This window comes from Rhinatrema bivittatum, chromosome 1 (assembly GCF_901001135.1).
Source record: "Rhinatrema bivittatum chromosome 1, aRhiBiv1.1, whole genome shotgun sequence".
Taxonomy (NCBI): Eukaryota; Metazoa; Chordata; class Amphibia; order Gymnophiona; family Rhinatrematidae; genus Rhinatrema; species Rhinatrema bivittatum.
The window spans coordinates 292,054,720-292,076,200 of NC_042615.1; the positions used below are offsets into that span (position 1 = coordinate 292,054,720).

At 44.0% G+C, this 21,481-nt stretch overlaps 1 protein-coding gene across 14 annotated transcripts in view; it reads right to left on the reverse strand.

Moving 5' to 3' along the window:
* CAMK2D (calcium/calmodulin dependent protein kinase II delta) overlaps positions 1-21,481 on the reverse strand; it is a 613,333-nt gene that overhangs the window by 230,710 nt on the left and 361,142 nt on the right. The window lies entirely within an intron of this gene.

Below are 21,481 nucleotides of genomic sequence, written 5' to 3' on the forward strand. Positions count from 1 at the left end.
CCTGCACGGAGCAGCAGTTACAGAATGCATGGGGGTAACTTGTATGGAGAGGCAGTTACTACCATAAGGAAATTGCTGGGCAGGCTGGATGTACCATTTGGTCTTTTATGTGCTATCATTACTATGTTACAGTTCTTTCTCCTTACATGGTTGTACTCTACATTCTTTGGCAGCACATGTGCATTATGGGAGAAAAACCAAGCATATCTTCAGGAATATGGAAACTGAAGTGGTTGCTATACGGTCTGCATGCCAGGGTCTTCCTTGTGCTGAGGACAAGGTCATGGATGGTGTAGTGTGCTACATGGTAGGTATTTTCCTTAGCATGCTTTATTTAAATGGTTGAATACGTTTGTGTGCAGCAGTAAGTGGGTACTTGGCATGTGACAGGTGACATTTTGCCACAGTGAGGATGTATAATACTTGCCCTACATGTTGTGCTGTGCCAATGGCAACAGGAAAGATTCTGGTATGATGGAGTCCTACCCATAACGATGGACTTAAGTCTATGTGTATAGAATACAGAATTCAATCACTCCAGAAGTGTAACACTGAAGAGATCTTTGTTTCCTACACACTCACACAGAAATAAATGATGGACAAGCCATTTGTAGCACATGCAAATGAAATTATATAACTGGGAGACTATTTTAAAAGATAGGTACTGGATGTGCTATACCCATCATGGCACTTTTATATTAAAAACAGGCAGAAATGGTGCAAAAATGAGGTTCTTTTGCAACTCTTTCCCGAGACTTTTTTTTCAGATTTCATTACAATGGAATTAGAGTAAAATGAAAAAGTATGGCATGGATTGCCTCTTGGATAACTTTGCTGCTTGCAGCTTACTTGGTGTGGACCTCTTCATTTTTATAGTGCTATTGGATAAATGCTGCATATTTTGCATAGGCTCGGCGGCGCGCGCAAGCCCTAGGACGTGCGTAAGTCCCGGGGCTTCGCAAGGGGGGCACGCCGGGTGGGCGGCGCGGGAGGCGTGTCGGGGGCATGACGCCGGCCCGGGGGCGTGGTCGAGGCCTCCAGACCAGCCCCCGGGTTGGGTGATGGCGCGCCAGTGGACAGGCGTAACTCTGCCGACAATGGTAGAAGGGGGTTTAGATAGGGCTGGGAGGGTGGGTTAGGTAGGGGAAGGGAACGGGCAGCGCGCGTAGGGCTCGGCGCGCGCAAGGTGTACAAATGTGCACCTCCTTGTGCGCGCCGACCCCGGATTTTATAAGATACACGTGGCTACGCGCGTACCTTATAAAATCTGGCGTACTTTTGTTCGCGGCTGGTGTGCGAACAAAAGTACGCGCGCGCGTAAGTTTATAAAATCTACCCCTGTGGATATTCTAAAAACCCAAATGACTGTGGGATCGCCAGGACAGGTTTGAGAAGCCCTGTACTAGGCCACTCTTCCTCCTCAATCATATTATGTCATCAAAAATTCAAAGCATAGCCTGGGCCACTAATTTGCTTGCAGTGCAGGAATCTTGATACAGAAATGTTTCACTAATTGTGGACATACATGAAAACTTATGAGTAAAAACACTGACTCAATGTAGGTATGGAAGTGCTTCATATAGTCTCACACGGATTTCTGGACAAGCCTCATAGGAAAACAAAAAACTTCCCTGAAAGATTTATTTCTAAAAACTAAATAATTGAATTACACAAGAACAAAGTGAGCGCACAGCCTTTAAAATTCATCAGAATACCTATCCTGGATCCAGTGGACGGTTTAAAAAAAAAAAAAAAAAGAAGCTATTGTGGTCAAAGCAGACTTTCACAGATGTTGCCAGTTACAGTCATAACAAAAATGATGTATTTATTGACATTGAAGGTGTATACGGTACTAAACATCTAAAAAAATACCCTAACTCCTTCCCCCCGTGTCCCTTTGCCTCTCTGAAAAGTCAGAAAGGAAAAGAAAAATCCTTAGGCACCTTCACCAACGCTAGTGGTAGAACTGCTTGTTCCCAAGACATCAAAGATCTAATTAATAACAAACTTCTATTGACATTCAACAAGACAGCCTCTTATCTGCCCCTGACCTCTGGTGGAATACATTTCACATAATCAGATTGTAACTACTCTTGTAATTTCCCCTGCAGATCACTCTGAAACCCATTCTCTTGGAGGCTGAAGCTAGATAATGCAAATTCTGTCTGCTCTCAAAAGATGCACTGGATGAAATTAAGGCATTTTGCAAAGATAAACTATGATATTATTGTATATAACCCTCTGATTATCTCTTCAAATAGGATAGTTTACAAAAATAATAGCTTCTCTATGCGGGTAATGTGAGGCAAGGAATTAATGTATTTAGATATGTAAAATTCTTTGCTTCCTATTCATTTTGGGAATGCTTTCAATTACAACAGATCCACTACATGTTTGAATATTTATTTTTTTATTATAAAAGCTCAATCTGTGAACAAAAGAATGTTGGTGTGCCAGTCTAATTCAGCCTGCATGCTTTATTGGCTATTGACTGAAAGTGCTTGCAAAAGCACTCAGTACTGCAACAGGATTTTTCTGCAACATATATGACACACACACACACACACACACACACACACACATATATATAGTTTATTTATAATATATATAGTTTATTTATAATAGCCATGATGAATGTAAACTATCATGCTGGTTTTCTACAAGGAAACTGGTCTTATAAGATCATCATGTTTGTGTGTCGTAGTAGACCAGGGGTGAACAAACTTTTGGAGCCACAGTCAACTTTCCATCCATGCAATTGGTTGGCGTCCCCCAAGTTGGTTTCATTACTTTATATATATATATATATACATATATACGTATACACAAATACACACACATTAGGGTATCCTGGATTCTTAGCCTGGTGTCAAATTTATAACACAGCTTTTAATACCCCAGCTACCACATTTTCTCTAATGAATGTTATAAAACTTTTGAGTTTTCAGCTTTTAAACCAGTAACAAAGCTACCAGGAGCCATATTACTAACCAGTAGCTCAAAGCCCCCATTTTTTTCTCTTCAAGTTGCTGAAAGGAGCTGAAAGGAGCAAACTCACACACACACACACACAAACATAAACATAAACACAGAGAGGCAGATACCGCACCCCACAGTCAGAAACAGGCAGGTACAGAGGCAGGCGGATACCGCATACACACAGTCATAGATTCCTCATCCCCAGACAGACATAGAGACACACACACACACACACTCCACAACAGGACAAAAAGACAGGGAGACCCCCACACACAGATACTCACACCCAGACAAACCAACATTCAGACACAGAGAGAGGCACAAAACACCACACTCAGCCACACCACACCCAAAGAGAGACAAAGGCAGACAGACCACACACACACACACACAGGTCACAGCACAGTAAACAGACACAGACAAAAACATATAACCCACAAACAGAACCAAAGAGAGAGAAAGCCACACACATACACACCAAACCCAGATAAACAGGCTACACACTACAGATAAATGGTAATGGGTGGAACATTTTTCATAAAACTCAGGTGCAAATGTAACCCACCTTTAATAAGAAGACATTGTCACTATCAAAAATTATCACTTGTGACACTAAAGGACTGCCAGTTGGGTGCTGTCTCTATAAGGGCTGTAAACACACTGCAGAGCTGTAGTTGGTTCGGGGCATGTGCAGGCAGATCACTGTTTCCTCAGCAAGACAGAGGAAGTTCCCTGCTCTGCCCTGAAACTAAAGAAATTGTCTGTTTATAATTAAGGATCCATAATGTGAAGGACTTAAGAGTCATTTGATTTGCCGGAGACTGAGGGATCCCTTGGCTGGAGAATGCTGTAACCGGGGTTCAACAGTCAACGCCTTCAGCATTCGCTCCACAGGAGGACACAAGCTGGGACCTTGAATCAGTGCAAAGACTGCGTAGATTGGAGTTAGCTGCTGATTTAATACCAGTTTGAAAACTTTGAGCAGGAGCGCACTGTTAACCCACCTTTGGATGCGTGTTTTTGACGCGCTAGCTTTACCCCTTATTCAGTAAGGGGTAATAGTGCGTCAAAAACACGCGTCCAACCCCCCGAAACTAATAGCGCCCGCAACATGCAAATGCATGTTGATGGCCCTATTAGTTATTCCCGCGCGATTCAATAAGTAAAATGTGCAGCCAAGCCGCACATTTTACTTTCAGAAATTAGCGCCTACCCAAAGGTAGGCGCTAATTTCTGCCGGCACCGGGAAAGTGCACAGAAAAGCAGTAAAAACTGCTTTTCTGTGCACCCTCCGACTTAATATCATGGCGATATTAAGTTGGAGGTCCCAAAAGTTAAAAATAAAAAAAAAATTTAAATCGGCCCGTGGCTCACGGGTTCAAAACTGGACGCTCAATTTTGCCGGCGTCCGGTTTCCAACCCGTGGCTGTCAGCGGGTTTGAGAACCGATGCCGGCAAAATTGAGTGTCGGCTGTCAAACTCACTGACAGCTGCCACTCCTGTCAAAAAAGAGGCGTTAGGGACGCGCTAGTGTCCCTAGCGCCTCTTTTTACCGCTGGCCCTCATTTGCATGCGGGCCGATACTAAATCAAGCGCACAGGAGAGTGGCCTGTGCGCGTGCCGGAAGAGCGGGCGCTTGCCCGCTCTCCCACAACTTTTACTGTATCGGCCCGATAGTCTGAAGTTGGTTAACCCTGGAGTAATAACCTACAACAAGAAACCCATGTCACATATATATTGCAAGCTTACACCAGCCAAAAGTTTTATGAGCTGGAAAAACTCCATCCCACCCTGCCCAACATTTTTTGTTTTTTTTTTTAACATTTTCACTAATTGCTTCTAATTTTCTCTTTATTTTTTAATTTGCTCATCTATTTTATTTTTTCATGTTTTATTTGGCTTTTATAACTGTTTAGAAAACCAAATTATCCACGTATAATATTCAAATCAATATGTGCAGTACTTATTTGTTTAGTGTCCCATAAACATGAAGGAAAAGACCTCAGGCCATAGCAATCAATTTAAATCAAAGACTTTTGCAGTGGCTTTCTTTCATAGGTCAGAAAAACCTCTAAATTTCAAGTGAGTGTTTTAAGAACATAAGATATGCCATACTGGGTCAGACCAAGGGTCCATCAAGCTCAGCATCCTGTTTCCAACAGAGGCCAACCAAGTCACAAGTACCTGGCAAGTACCCAAACATTATAAGAATAGATCCCAAGCTACTAATCCTTATTGATTAATAGCAGTTTATGGACTTCTGCTCTAGGAACTTATCCAAAACATTTTGAAACCCATCTACACTAACTGCCATAACCACATCCTCTGGCAATGAATGCCAGAGCTTAACTATGCGTTGAGTGGAAAAGTATTTTCTCTGATTTGTTTTAAATGAGCTACTTGCTAACCTCATGGAGTAACTCCCCTAGTCCTTGTATTATCTGAAAGAGTAAATAACTGATTCACATTTACCCATTCAGGTCCTTTCATGATTTTATAGAGCTCTATCATATCCCCCCTCAGCCATCTCTTCTCCAAGCTGAACAGCCCTAACCTCTTTAGCCTTTCCTCATAGGGGAGCTGTTCCATCCCCTTTATCATTTTGTTCGCCCTTCTCTGTACTTACTCCAGTGCAACTATATCTTTTTTGAGATGTGGTGACCAGAACTGCACACCATATTCAAGGTGCGGTCTCAACATGGAGCGATACAGAGGCATTATGTATTCCTTTCCTAATAATTCCTAACATTCTATCTGCTATTTTGACCACAATAGCACACTGAGCCAAGCTCAATGTATTATCCACTAGGATACCTAGATCTCTTTCCTGGTCGGTAACTCCTAATGTGGAACCTAACATCAATTAACCACAGTAAGGGTTATTTTTCCCAATATTCATCACCTTGCTCTCATCCACATTAAATTTAATCTGTCATGTGGATGTCCAATCTTTCAGTCTCACAAGGCCCTCCTGTAATTTATCACAATCCACTTGAGATTTAAGTACTCTGTATAATTTTGTTTCATCTGCAAATTTAAGCACCTCACTAGTCGTGTCTCTGAGGCAATCCAGTGTTTACCTTTTTTCCATTGTAAAAATAGACCATTTAATCCTATTCTGTTTTCTGTCTTTTAACCAGTTTGCAATCCATGACTTTTTAGTTTTCTTAGAAGCCTCTCATGAGGGACTTTGTTTAACGCCTTCTGAAAAAACAAATACACCACATCTACCAGTTCAATTTTGTCCACATGTTTCTTCACCCCTTCACAAAAATGTAGGAGATTTGTGAGGCCAGACTTCCCTTGGGTAAATCCATGCTGGCTATGTATGTCCAATTAAACCATGTCTATCTAAGTATTCTGTGATTTTATTCTTTATAACAGTTTCCACGATTTTTTCCAGCACTGAAGTCAGGCTCACCAATCTATAGTTTCCCGGATTTCCCATGGAGCCCTTTTTAAATATCGGGGTTACATTAGCCACCCTCCAGTCTTTAGTTACAACCGACAATTTTAATGGTAGGTTAGAAATTTTTACTTCTAGGTCTGAAATTTCATTTTAGAGTTCTTTTAGAACCTTGGGGTGTATACCATCTGGCCAGGTGATTTACTACTCTTCAGTTTGTCAATCTGGCCTACTACATCTTCCAGGTTCACCATAATTTGGTTCAGTTCATCTGAATCATCACGCTTGAAAACTGTCTCCGGAGCGGGTATCTCCCCAACATCCTCTTCAGTAAATACTGAAGCAAAGAATTGGTTTAGTCTTTCCGCAATGTCCTTATCTTCCCTAAGTACCCCTTTAACCCCTCAAACATTTAATGGTCCAACCGACTCCCTTGCAGGCTGTCTGCTTCGGTTCCTCGTGCGCGCACATAGACACGTCAATTTTATAACATGCAGGTGGCGCTGCACGTATCTTATAAAATCTAATACCCGCATGCACATGTGCCTGATTTTATGTGCAGGTGGGTGCTGACTCGCGCACGCAAGGGGGGGGATTTTTTAAGAAACATGCGCCTAGGTCTTTCCCCAGTTCCCACCCAGTCCGCTCCAATAAAGGAGCGGACTGGGAGGGAACTTCCTAAATCCCCTAGCTAACCTTCCTCCCTTTTCCCCTTTTCCCCTCTTCACCTTGACCCCTAAAACCTCTCTAACTAACCTAATTTTTAAAATTTTTACCTGTTCTCATAAGCAGCAGTAAGTTGCAGCCACTGTCCGGCTGCCGGCATGCACTTCAACAAGACAGCTCCTAATAGCGCTGTCCTGGCCTGCCTCGCCTCACCCCGCCCCACCCAGACTCAGCCCCCGTCCAGGCCCTTTTTCACAGCCGGCTCTTCCATGCATACTGCAAGATAAGCGCATGGCCATAGGTGTTCTAAAATCTATACATGCGCACATAGCCTGGCCATGCGCCTATCGAGCGGTTCTTATGTGCACCAATGATTTAAAATTAGGCCTATAGTAAGTAACAATACAATCAAGGAATGGCGAATAAAATGGTAGATGTCATAATGCCTCTGCATCACTCCAAGGGGAGACCGCACCTTGAATACTGTGTGCAGTTGGATGCAGTTCTCAAAAAAGATAGTTGCAGTGGAGAAAGTACAGAAAAGGGCGAACAAAATGATAAAGGGGATGGAATGGTTCCCCTATGAGGAAAGGCTAAAGATGTTAGGGCTGTTCAGCTTGGAGAAGAGACGGCTGAGGGGGGATATGATAGAGGTCTTTAAGATCATGAAAGGGCTTGAATGGGTAAATGGAATCAGCTATTTACTCTTTCGGATAATAGAAGGACTAGGGGGCACTCCATGAAGTTAGCAAGTAGCTCATTTAAAATAAATCTGAGAAAATTATTTTTCACACAATTTGGCAATTTCCTCTGAAATTCATTGACAGAGGATGTGGTTATGGCAGTTATTGTAGTTAGGCTTAAAAATGGTTTGATAAGTTCCTAAAGTAGAAGTCCATAATCTGCTATTAATCAATAAGGATTAGTAGCTTGGGATCTATTCATTTAAGCCCAGATTTTAAAAGCGGTGCATGTGTAAAATTTGGGGGTTACGCGCGTGGCCGGGCCGTGCACATGTCGTGTGAATTTTAGAATGGGCCCGGCCACACGCGTAACCCCTGACACATGCAGAAGTGCCGGGCCTCGAGAAAGGGGCGGGGAGGTGGGCCAGGACAGTACCATTGGATGCTGTCCTAGGGAATCACATGCTGGTAGCCGGACGGCATGCCGAAGATACTTCTGCTCTGGAGGAATGGCGCTGTCCCGGGCCGCCCCGCTCCACCCACCGGCCCATCCCGCTCCACTCCCGGACAGCCCTGCTCCACCTCCCCAGACCACTCCCTTTTGAGGCCCCTGCACTTACTCGCGTCCCTGGTCTACACGTGTGGCTGGGCCCATTTGAAAATGGGCCTGACGCAGGAAAGGCCCAGCCATGAGCGTAAACCCAGGGATTTACAAGCGCCGGGGTTTTAAAAGCCGGCCATAAGGCGTGAAGCATGAGCACATGAACAGAAAAACTACCACAAACGTGCAGAGGGATCTTCAATTTTTATTTTTTTTATATAAAGCTCTGGAATGTGTTCCGGGTCAGTGCCATCAGATGATATCATAATTACATATGATTTGATGAACTAATTGTCTTCAGAGACACTCATATATAGCATCATTTTTGGATTAAGTCTTATGCTAGTCTGAGAAAAGGCATCGGCACGTTTCTCAGACTCGTGTTTTTGTAAAGATTAGGAAACTAGTCTTCACAAAAAAACACACATCTATGAACATAACCATTTTTTTCTATTAATAATCTGACAAAGTAAAGAATGAAGGAGGCATTTTCAATCCCCTATGATGTCTCCTTTTTGTAGTGAACAAGAGTGGAATGTAATGTGAGGCAAAGACACAAAAGGCTGGCAGAGATTCACCTTTAATATCTCTGTCTCATTCCTTGACAAAGTCGAAAGCATTTTAAAACTTCACAGTTGCAGTGCACAGACAGGTGCATACTTTCATAGTAATTTTCAAAAGCCATTTACACGCATAAAGTGCCCTTATGCAGGTAAATCCTATGGATAATTCAATGGCATATTTTGTAGCAATTTTCAAAAGCCCACTTACATGGGTAAAGTGCATTTACACATGGAGAACACAGTTTTATGCGTGTAAATGCTTTTGAAAACTAGACCCTTGGTGACTATCATTTTATCCATTGGAATCCATCAGTTAACATTTTTACCGATACCAACTGTAATTCGGGGATACAAAAACATATAATTATGATCAAAGCTGGTATTTTTTCATTGCTTCCGTCAAAGGGAAGCCTTATCCTTCCATGACAAAGGCATATATACACTTGAAAAATAGTTCTGCATTTAGTACATAAAGGGAAAATATGTCCATGTGAAATGTTAAAAGTACTAGACAAAAGGCAACACTAGTAACTCAGGCACTACTACTAAAGTACTAAACATGACAAGCTGACTCAAGTTGTTACAAATGTATTTCAGTTGACTACTAATGCCCTCCACCTGAATACCCCATGCTGGTCTGCACGCATTCCTTCATTGCTTAAGGAGGGATTGAAACATTCTCCAAATTCTGCAATTTCCAGTACTTTACTGTCCTACTAAAACTGAAACATCAATTAATCTTTTCACCACGCAAATGCTTTACCACTGTATGCTGAAACTGCAAGATTATTACAACTAGGATTTAGAAATGAGGCAAATACACAGCAAAAAGGTGCAAATCGATTTGCAAGTTTATCTTTTGCCCAATGTTTTAATTTCCTACAATTTTAGGAAGCAGAAAATAACAGAAAAAAAACTGTGCAAATGCTTATTTAAACAAAGAGTTCCAGTCTGCTACACTTCACTGAAAATGCAAAAGATGAGTACCAGTTATTGTCAGCTGTGATATAGATTTCAAATGTGCACACCTAAATGACCGGGAAATGGATTCAGACACCAACTCACTTGACACACTGGCACAATGCAAATTAATCTAGGACCCTTTGATGGTACAGCATGACATCCCTAGTTGCAAGGAAATGATGGTAAAGTTGAAGATTAAGTAGGGTGTACAGTATTGACACAGGAAAGGAAAATAGGTAAACTTGGTAAGTCTTGTAATCTTTATGGGGTAGATTTTTAAAAATCAAGCGCTCTGTCCATGGGCACGCACTACCTGGTGCGAACCCGTGGATGCACAATTTTATAACATGCGCGTGCCAGTGTGCGCATGTTATAAAATTGGCGGTGGTGCACGCAAGGGGGGGTGTTTTTGTACACATTCATGCAGTGACGCACTGGGGTCTTCCCCAGTTCCCTCCCAGTCCACTCTAATTTAGGAGTGGACTAGGAGGGAACTTTCCTACCCTCTACCCTAACCTCCCTTCCCCTTCCCCTCTCCTCCCCACCCTCTAAAAAGCAAATTTAAATTGTTTTACCTTTTTTTTTTCCAAGTTATTTCAGGGCCTGACCTGAAGTAATTTGCGCGCGCTGGTCAGCGAACAATGGCACTGTTCCAGACCACTCCCCTGCCCCGCCCCTCCTAAAACACGCCCTCTGGCCTACCCCTTTCCAAGAGGCTTGGCACTTGAGCATGTCCTGGCCTTTACGCGCATGGGCCGGGCCTCTTGGAAGATTTGCCCGGCGCGCATAAGGCCCGGCCACGCGCATAAAGGCCAGGATTTACGCAGGCAAGGCATTTAAAATCTTCCCTTATCTGTGATCACATTATTATTTTTTTTTTAGGACAGGATAATATCTCTTTTCAGTTGATACAAATATAGGCATCTAGAAAAACAAATGTGGAAGGACAGTTCCGACAGGACCACCCAGTTAAAAAATAAAAGGCGATTAATATTCAAAACATTTGTTTGGCTAGCTTTGGAATTTAAGTCAGATAAACTTTGGGGTTAAATTATGACCCCCATCCCTCCACCTGCTGAGTGGGTAAATTTTGCCCACATAGAAAGAAGCAGGGCTGGTAAAGCAAATGTTACTTACCTGTAATAGGTGTTCTCACAGGACAGCAGGATGTTAGTCCTCACATATGGGTGATATCATCAGGATGGAGCCCAATCACGGAAAACTTCTGTCAAAGTTTCTAGAACTTTGACTGGCCCCTAATGGGCATGCCCAGCATGGCACTAACCCTGCAGCCAGCAGGGGTCCCCCTTCAGTCTTATTTGAAAGCTACAGGCAGTGCCGGAAAATAAAATAACAAAACGTTACGAACCCAACATCGCGGGGCAGCGGGCGGGTTTTGTGAGGACTAACATCCTGCTGTCCTGTGAGAACACCTGTTACAGGTAAGCAACATTTGCTTTCTCACAGGACAAGCAGGATGGTAGTCCTCACATATGGGTGAGTACCGAGCTGAGGATGTCCGAAAATGCACCAAATGTACCCAAAGGCGTGCAACAGGCACAACAACTGGGGTGGAATTTGGTAGAGGGCATCCTGAACCCCACTGGGCAGGCGGAAGGGTGTAGGTACGTCACGTTGGAAATAAGTTATGCAGGACAGACTGGCCGAAGATGGAATCTTGTCTTCTGGCTTTGTCCAAGCAATAGTGGGCTGCGAAAGTGTGGAGAGAACTCCAGGTGGCAGCCCTGCAAATGTCAGGAAGCGGCACCGATCGTAGGTGTGCTACTGAAGTCGCCATGGCCCTCACAGAGTGTGCTTTGACACGGTCTTGAAAAGGAATGCCTGCTTGCTGATAGCAAAGAGATATGCAGTCTGCCAACCAGGAGGAGAGAGTCTGCTTACCCACAGGTTGACCTAATTTATTGGGATGGAAAGAGACGAATAACTGAGTACTCTTCCTGTGGGCAACTGTACGGTCTAGATAGAAAGCTAGAGCACGTTTACAGTCAAGGGTAAGCAGAGCCCGTTCCTCTGGATTGGAATGGGGCCTGGGGAAAAAGGTAGGTAGTATGATGGATTGATTAATGTGAAACTCCGAAACTACCTTAGGTAAAAATTTAGGGTGAGTGTGGAGTACCGCCCGGTCCTGGAGGAGTTTAGTGTAAGGCGGATAGGTAACTAGGACCTGAAACTCACTAACCCTGCGAGCTGAAGTGATAGCCAAAAGGAAAATCACTTTCCATGTGAGATATTTTAGGTCACAGGAGTGAAGAGGCTCGAATGGTGGTTTCATGAGCTGCCAGATTAAGGTCCCAAGAAGGGGCTGGAGGATGTAAAGGTGGCTTGATATGGAGTAAGCCCTTTAAAAAGCGTGTTACAAGGGGTTGTACTGATATAGGAACATCCCCGACACCTTTATGGAAGGTGGCTACCGCACTGACATGCATTCTGATTGAAGAGGTCTTTAAACCTGACTCTGACAAATGCCAGAGATAGTCCAAAAACCTTGGGATTGGACAGGAAAAGGGATCAAGGGACTGCGAAGTGCACCATGATGTGTACCTTTTCCATTTATAGGAATAAGATTTTCTTGTGGAAGGCTTTCGCGAAGCAATCAGGACACGAGAAACCGAATCTGAAAGGTTAAGTCGTTGAAGGATTAACCTTTCAACATCCATGCCATCAGGGACAAGACCCGAAGATTGGGATGGCGTAGGCATCTGCCGTTTTGAGTGATCAGATGCGGGTCCATTCCCAAGGGAATGTGCCTGCGGATGGAGAGATCCCGGAGTACAGGAAACCACACTTGGCGTGGCCAGTGAGGTGCTATCAGGATCATGGTTCCCTTGTCCTGACGTAGCTTCACGAGAGTCTTCGAAAGAGGAGGAAGTGGAGGGAATGCATAGAGCAGACCGGTTGCCCACGAGAGGGAGAATGCATCTCTGGGCTGAGAGCGCTCGCTCCGAATGAGGGAGCAATAGTTGTCCACTTTGTGGTTCTGAAGGGACGCAAAGAGGTCTGTCTGGGGGTATCCCCATTGGCGAAAGATTGAAGTCGCTATCGAGGGACTGAGAGACCACTCGTGTGGCTGGAAGACACGATTCAATTTGTCTGCTAAGACATTGTCCACTCCCGGCAAGTAGGTGGCCCTGAGGTACATCGAGTGGGAGAGCGCTTCCGACCAAATCTGCGCAGCTTCCTGACACAGAAGGAAGGAGCCTGTGCCTCCCTGCTTGTTGATGTACCACATGGCCACCTGGTTGTCCGTCTGAATCAGGATGACGTGATTTGACAGGCGTTCCTGAAAAGCCCTGAGAGCATATCGCATTGCTCGAAGTTCTAGGAAGTTTATTTTATGTTTGGCTTCCTCTGGAGACCAAGATCCTTGTGTCTGTAGATTGTCCACGTGGGCTCCCCACCCGAGGTTGGAAGCGTCGGTGGTGAGAATGAGTTGAGGATCTGGCACTTGAAAGGGCAGACCCTGGAGGAGACTGTTGAGATTTTTCTACCAGGCGAGAGAGAGACGGAGTGAGTCAGTGATGTGGACAATGGTCGACAGAGGCTGAACAGCTTGAATCCATTGTGACCTCAGAGTCCAATGCATGAGTCTCATGGCCAGGCAGGCCATTGGTGTGACATGGACTGAGGACGCCATGTGTCCTAAAAGGACAAGGAATTGACGAGCTGTTGCTGTATGCTGAGACTGCAACTGGTGAGCGAGAGACACGAGGGTTAGCGCTCGTTGAGGGAGAAAGGCTTTTGCCTGCAAGGTGTCCAAGTCTGCCCCAATGAACGACAAGGTTTGAGATGGGACTAAATAGGATTTTTCGTAATTGACAAGAAATCCTAGAGAAATTAGAGTGTGTAGGGTCAAATTGAGGGACGACCGAGCGGCTTGCTGGGTTGGAGCCCTGATAAACCAGTCGTCCAGATAGGGGTAGACGTGAACACCTTCTCTCCTGAGAAAAGCTGTGACAACCACGAGACATTTGGTAAAGACTCGTGGTGCCGATGCTAGGCCGAATGGAAACACGCGGTATTGATAGTGCTTTGGGCCTACTAAAAACCTGATGTACTTGCGATGAGCTGGAGTTATCACAATAAGTGTGTATGCGTCCTGAAGGTCCAGAGAGCAGAGCCAGTCTCCTTTTTGCAGAAGAGGTAGAAGCGAGCCCAAGGTTACCATCTTGAACTTTTCTCGCTGTAGGTACTTGTTGAGAGCACGTAGGTCCAGAAGTAAACGAACTTCCCCGGATTTTTTGGGGATCAAAAAGTACCGGGAATAGAACCCTAGGCCTTGCTGCGAGAGTGGGACGGGTTCTATTGCTCTTAACTGGAGAAGAAGGGAAACCTCCTGCTCCAGAAGGACAGAATGGTCGGATACTCTCCATGCTTGCAGAGGTGGTGAATCCGGTGGAAGAGCAAGAAAGTTTAGGTGGTAACCCTGAGCAATGAATGCTAGCACCCATTGGTCGGTTGTGAATGATTGCCACATGCCGTGAAAGTGGCACAATCGACCTCCCATTGGATTGCTTGGCAGAGGAATCAGGCTGCTTCTCTCCAAGTGAAAGTCAAAAACCTGAAGCAGGCCCCAGCTGGGGAGCTGCTTGCGGCTTTTGCTTTCGGGCCTGGCGAGGCTGAGGTTTTTGAGAAGGTCTCATAGTTCGGGACCTTGCTGGTGGAGGATAGTACTTCCTTGGATGGAAGAATGACTTCTTAGAGTCCTTCCTAAAGGGCTGTCTTGAGGAGAAGTCGGAAGGTATCGATGAGAGCTGTTTAAGGGTCTCATGATGGTCCTTTAATTCAGCCACTATTTGCTGGATCTGTTCACCGAACAGATTGTCTCCTACACATGGTAGGTCAGATAGCCTGTCTTGTACTTCTGGCCGAAAGTCAGAAGGTTTGAGCCAGGCCCATCGTCTTGCCGAAATGGCAGCTGCAGACACTCTAGTAGAGGTGTTGAAGACATTGTAAGCTGTTCTTATCTCATGCTTTCCTGCTTCAAACCCCTTGTTGACAAGGATTTGAAGCTGTTGTTGGAATTGTTCAGGCAGGGTTTCAGAGAAGTCCTGTATCTGCTTGAAAATGACCCTAGTGTATTGGGTCATATACAGCTGGTAAGCAGCAATTCTGGAAATAAGCATGGCCCTTTGGAACACTCGTCAACCAATATTGTCTAGGAACTTATGTTCCTTAACAGGAGGGGTAGATGAGTGAGGCTTCATCCTTTTTGCTTTCTTTTGAGCCAGTTCCACCACAACTGAGTGGTGGTCGAGCTGAGATTTTTGAAAGCCGAGAGCTGACTGTACTAAATAGGTAGTGTCAGCTTTTCTGTGGACTGGGGCAATAGATCCTGGGTTTTCCCAATTCTTTTTGAGGAGGTCAAGAAGAACTTGATGAACGGGAATAGAAGTGATCACTTTAGGGGCATCCAGGAATTGGAGGAGCTCCATCATCTGGTGCCTATCATCCTTCTCTGTCTGAAGCTGAAAAGGGACCAACTCAGACATTTCCTTCACAAAATTAATGAAAGAAAGGTCCTCTGGAGGAGAACGCTTTCTACCTTCAGTAGAAGAGTGAGGTGAAGGTAAGTCCTCGGTGTCTGTGGAAGTATCATCACCCCAGGTGTCATAAGGATCAGCAGACTGCCCTGTAGGATGAGAAGGGGGTTGGATACCTGAAGGCCCTGGCTGAGGCTCCGAGAAAATCGAAGGAATCACCGGGGCACCGTGGATGGCCTGGAAGGCATCGGTGCCGGTACTGAAGGCATCGATGGCTGAGACAATACTCCCGAAGGAGGAATGCGGAATGGTGTTTCTCCTCCCAATGAGGCTGTCAACGGGGAGTGCACCGGAGCCATCGGAGACCCGGGAATCACTGGTGGAAGGGCGGTCATGAGCACCTCCATCCGGGATAGCAGCGGTGCCAGCGCTGCTGTCATCGGGTCGGTGACCGGTTCCACTCTCGGTGCCGGTGTCGATGCCGGAGGAACCTGGAGCCGTTGCATCGCCTTGTCGATGGCCTCCTGGTCTAGCCGATCCAGTTCTTCCCGGAAACCTGGAGCAAGCAGCCCCGGCTCCGTGACGGAAGAGGGAGGCGGAGGCACAGTCGGAGGGACCACCTTTACAGGCGGAATCGCAACTCCCAAACCTTGATCGGGTGAGGGTGGCCTCGATGTCCCGGTCGCAGGAATAGTCGATGCCATTTCTGGACGGGGCTTCTTCGATGGTGGCTCGGAAGGTGGCTCGATCGATGATTTCGCTCCCTCGACGGTCTGAGACTTACGATGCCGATGGCGATGTTTCTCCCTACGATCCCCTCAATCTTGAGGGGGAGTAACGGGAGTCGATGGCCGTGAAGACGTCGATGGCGGACGGTCACCGGATGGAGGTCGATGCTGGTGCGACTTCGACGGTGCCGGTTCCGATGATGCGATGGACGGCGTCGGGGTGTGAGCACGGAAAAGGAGTCCCATCTTCTCCATTCTGGCTTTGTGACCTTTTGGTGTCATGAGGGCACATTTGGTGCAAATCAGGACATCATGCTCATGGCCTAAACACAGTACACAGATTCCATGAGGGTCTGTGATAGACATGGTGCGAGTACAGTCTGGGCACCGACGAAACCTCGACGCCATGGCCATAGAAAAAAATCGAGCCACGGTACAGTCGACGGACAGTAGGCCGCGAGGGCCAAACTCGACGGTAATCGACAGAAAATGGGTAAAAACTTACCGGAGTACCGCAGCCTGAGAAAAGTTAGAGGAAGGACCACTGTGGGGCAATTTAAGTTTAATTAACTCCATGAGGAAAATTCCTGTCAGGAATCTCTTCAGAGCTCCTAAACCGTGAGGCTACTGCTGTGCGGAAAAAAGAAGACTGAAGGGGGACCCTTGCTGGCTGCAGGGTTAGTGCCATGCTGGACATGCCCAGTAGGGGCCAGTCAAAGTTCTGGAAACTTTGACAGAAGTTTTCCATGATTGGGCTCCATTCTGATGATGTCACCCATATGTGAGGACTACCATCCTGCTTGTCCTGTGAGAAAAATTTAGCTGTTCTGTGCTGATGTTTAGCACAGATCAGTTAATGTTATATTGGTAAGTTTGGATAGGAGAATGGATAACTTTAGAACAGCCTGAAAACTTTCTCCAGATATATTCAGCAGCAGACTTGGGTAACTTTGAATACAAACCTTCTTGAATACAGACCTAACTTTTTATAATGTTCATTATAAAAAAGTTCACAGTGTACACTAGAGATGTGTAAAAGCAAAAAAATAATTTTGGTTCTCTTATTTGTTCTGTAGATATAAATCATTCATTTGGTTCATTTCAGACAAAACATTTTTTGCATTTTATTTATTCATTCAGTTTTTCCCCATTAAACTCAATGTGGGAAGCAATGCAGCCTATTTTGGCCTCCCAAATTGGAGTTTTCTAATCATTTCTAATGAAACTTGTGGGTAGACATCATCAGAAGGTGGAAAGACACGCCAATACACCAAGAATGGGCAAAACCATACTAGCAGTGGTAGAAATTATCCAAGGTACCAGGAAAGGAGCAAAGCAGCAGCAAGAGTGGGCGGGACAATCCAAGGTTCCAAAAGAGGGACAAAGGGAATGAACAACAGTGGCATGAACCTCCAAAGATAGCACAAGAGGGCAAAGTGGCACCAAGTGTGGTATGAACAGCTCAAGGCAACATAAAAGGAAAACAAAGAACCAAAAGGGACAGGAAAATCCCCAAGGCATAGATAGATGGTAAAAGAAAGCAGAAAAAGTGGCATGAAGACTCTAAAGCACTATGAGAGGCACAAAGGAGCCAGTGTGACAAAAACACACCAAGGCTCCGAATGAGGGGCAAAGGACGTCAACCAAATTGGTATAAAGCTGTCTGTTTTGAGTGACAGAGGGGTCTCCAGGCTGTAAGTGATGCTGCATGCCAGCATTTGTCAGATGGCCAAGTATCTTGACTGATGGCTTTACTGCAGCAAATGCACTCAGCAAAACTGTGGGTCCTCTCTCACTTTAACATGCCTCCTCATCACAGATGTCTTCCACTATCTCCTCTATGGAACCTTGGGGGCTGCTATAGCTGGCTCTTGAGTTGAGGCTGAGGGCGGACCATGAGGGGAAAGGTCAAGGGCATCACTCATGCTCTCTAACTGTATTGATTGCTCTTCTTGGGGGTTGCTCTTAACACAATCAGTATCATCTATCTCTCCTACCTCCTCACTGGAAGCTAAGATGCTAATCACTAGAGAGCCAAAATTCTTTTTGGCTACTAGCACTTTGATATCCTCTGATTCAGGGAATTGAAGACATGATTCTTCCTCAGAATCAGTTTTTGAAAATACTGCTTCCATTACCTCAGAAACAGTAATCATAGAAGACTGCGCAACTGGTTTTGGGTGTTGTACTTCTGCTGCCCTTGTCCTTGCTCTTGCCCTGATAATGCTATTCTCCGATGGTTCTCTTACCTATTGCCCCTGCTTCAAAATAAAAGGCAGAGGAATAGATAGCAGTTATACATGCTCTTCCAATTTTAATTTCTTATGGCTTGAGCTGCTGGTTTTGGATGTTGTACTTCTGCTGCCCTTGTCCTTGCTCCTGCCCTGATAATGCTATTCTCTGATGGATTGCTTGCCTTTTGCCTCTGCTCAAAAGTAAAAGGCAGAGGAACTGATAGCAGTTGTTTATGCTCTTCCAATTTTAATTACTTATGGCTTGAGCTAGCTTCCAATTCTGGCTTTCTGAGGCTAAAAAAGTCCCTTTTAAGTTTAGGGGCAAGACTCCCTTTTTTTTCCACTGCTATTGCTTGTGCTTCTGACAGGCTGGACTGACTCTGCAGCAACACACTCAATCCTCTGCCCTTGGCATACTTCTGCTTGTTGTCATTCCCTCCTTTCTCCTTTGCTCACAATGGCATGATAGAACTGGACATGACTACTGTTTTTTTCATGTCACAATATAGTTTATCGATATACTGCACTATTCACCAGTATCACTCTAAGACCAACTTAATGTGTGTCTGTCACACACATTCAATCAAGCTGACAGACTGAGTTCTCTTCAGTGCTTAAGAAGCATTGTCAAGCATAGTTAAGAGTTTGCCAGTGGCACAAATAAATCTCTGCTGCATGTCTAAGGATATCCCTCACAGTATGTACAAAAATATCTTTCACACACACACACACACACACACACACACACACACAAAGCAGTTAGTAAGGCTGCTCTTATCTCTCTCTGAAGTCTGCAGTATAAGCATTGCACTGTGCAGTCAGAGACAAATAAATCATTGCTGTTTGTTCACTATTTCTCTATATTCAGTCCACTGTCCTGCTCCAGTTAACAGACACAATGCCGCACTTTTGTCTCTCTCTCACAGTGAGAGCACTGTGACTGCAGCAGTGGAAATAACAAAAGGCCCTTTGCCAATGCCAAAATTCTTCACGCTCTTTTTTATACTTTTACTTTAATAAAGCTTCCAAAAAAAATCTTTCCCTGCTAAATTCAAAAAAGAAAATAGAGTTAATTTGCACATGCTCAGACTTTTCAGTAAGATTACATCAATTTCACTTGATCCAAGTACCAGCTAGAGGCTAGTTAATAAAATAAATGCTTTACCTTGATTGGTACTCTTTCCTGTTTATTTGCCTACTTCTGTTGCAGCTCTATTCAGACTACTACCTCACAGGCATTACTTGATTACTGTATTTATCAGTCTCACTATAGACTAAGGAAATAGAATTGAATGGGAAGCAAAAAAAATGAAAATTTTTATTTATATATGTGGGCATCCTGCACTTGTTTAGGGGGCGGCACAAATGAAACAAAAATGGTCTCATTTGTTGCATTTTACCTATTTGTTTCAAATGAATGCATGTCCCTAATGTATACAGAATTACTGCCATTCAAGGCAATATTAATCTTAAAAAAAACATTTGTTGTTAGCAACAAATATGTTCTGTTTCAAAAAATATATGTAAAACAACAAATTTTACATGCATTTTCATTAAAAATCTATACAAGGAAGGTTACAATCCCTATACCACTACTTTCAATGGCTATTAATCAATTATACTTATGGAATAGCCACTGCTATTAATTGCATCAGTAGCATGAGTTCTTCTTAGTGTTTGGGTAATTGCCAGGTTCTTGTGGCCTGGTTTTGGCCTCTGTTGGAAACAGGATGCTGGGCTTGATGGACCCTTGGTCTGACCCAGCATGGGTCTTTAAGATCATGAGAGGTCATGAGAGGTTTTGAGAGGTCTTGAATGAGTAGATGTGAATCAGTTATTTACACTTTCGAATAATAGAAGGACTAGGGGGCATTCCATGAAGTTAGCAAGTAGCAAATTTAAGACTATTCGGAGAAAGTTCTTTTTTACTCAACGCACAATTAAGCTCTGGAATTTGTTGCCAAAGGATGTGGTTAGTGCAGTTAGTGTAGCTGAGTTCAAAAAGGTTTGGATAAGTTCTTGGAGGAGAAGCCCATTAACGGCTATTAATCAAATTTATTTAGGGAATAGCCACTGCTATTAATTGCATGAGTGGCATGGGATCTTCTTAGTGTTTGGGTAATTGCCAGGTACTTGTGGCCTGGTTTGGCCTCTGTTGGAAACAGGATGCTGGGCTTGATGGACCCTTGGTCTGACCCAGCATGGCAATTTCTTATGTTCTTATGACTATTTTTTGCATATTGATAAAGGTCAGTAGATATTTCACAATCATTTTCTAGTATAGAAACAGTTTACACATACCTATTCAATCACATGATTAAAACTCAGTATTTTATGATAAGGAAACTAAAAGAGCTTCCCTTCTTTTTAAATGTAGGTACCTTTTATTATTTAAGCATTTGGCATGGATGCCCCACTAGATGATATATTCAGTTTTATTTGACATGGACTCATGGAAATCTCAGCTTCTCAATCTGGAAACAATCAACTTTGACAGTAATTCTACAGCAATGAAAAGACCATTTTGCAAATCAGATGCCATTTTTACACTAGTGTAGGATGTAACTTGAAGACAATTCACTAGACACAGAAGTGTTTAATCCTACAGCATCTAAGTTGTACAGGTGGGTGGAAAGACAGCTTTATGGCAAAGCCTGTATTATCATGAAAGAAGTCAAACATGTAGTTTTATTCCTAACAGAATGAACTAAATGAGAAGAAAAATTCAACCTAATAAAAAAAGCCTTCCTGACCATGTTATATGCTGATTTAGTTCTCTCTGCAATTAACATGTTGGTAGTGCAATTCAGTGTACCTAAATCAGAGAGCTGTACACAATTTCAAATGGGAATTCATTCTGGAGAGACGTTTCATTTGAAAATTTTTTCCAAGATTAGTTGCTTTTTAGTTGATCTGCTGCAGCAAACATAAAGATTCCCCTTACAACAGGAATAAGCAGACCACATTTTTTGGGTTTGGGGTTTGTTTTTTTTTGTTTGTTTGTTTTTGGGAGAGGTTCCGTATTTTCAGTTTATTTTAATGTTTATTTTGATTCAGTCCATTTGCAGAATCAAAATAAAACATTAAAATAAAGCAAAAACAAAATAAAATGGGGCCTTCTCAGACCCCCATTGCCAATTCATAGGGCCCCCCAGCC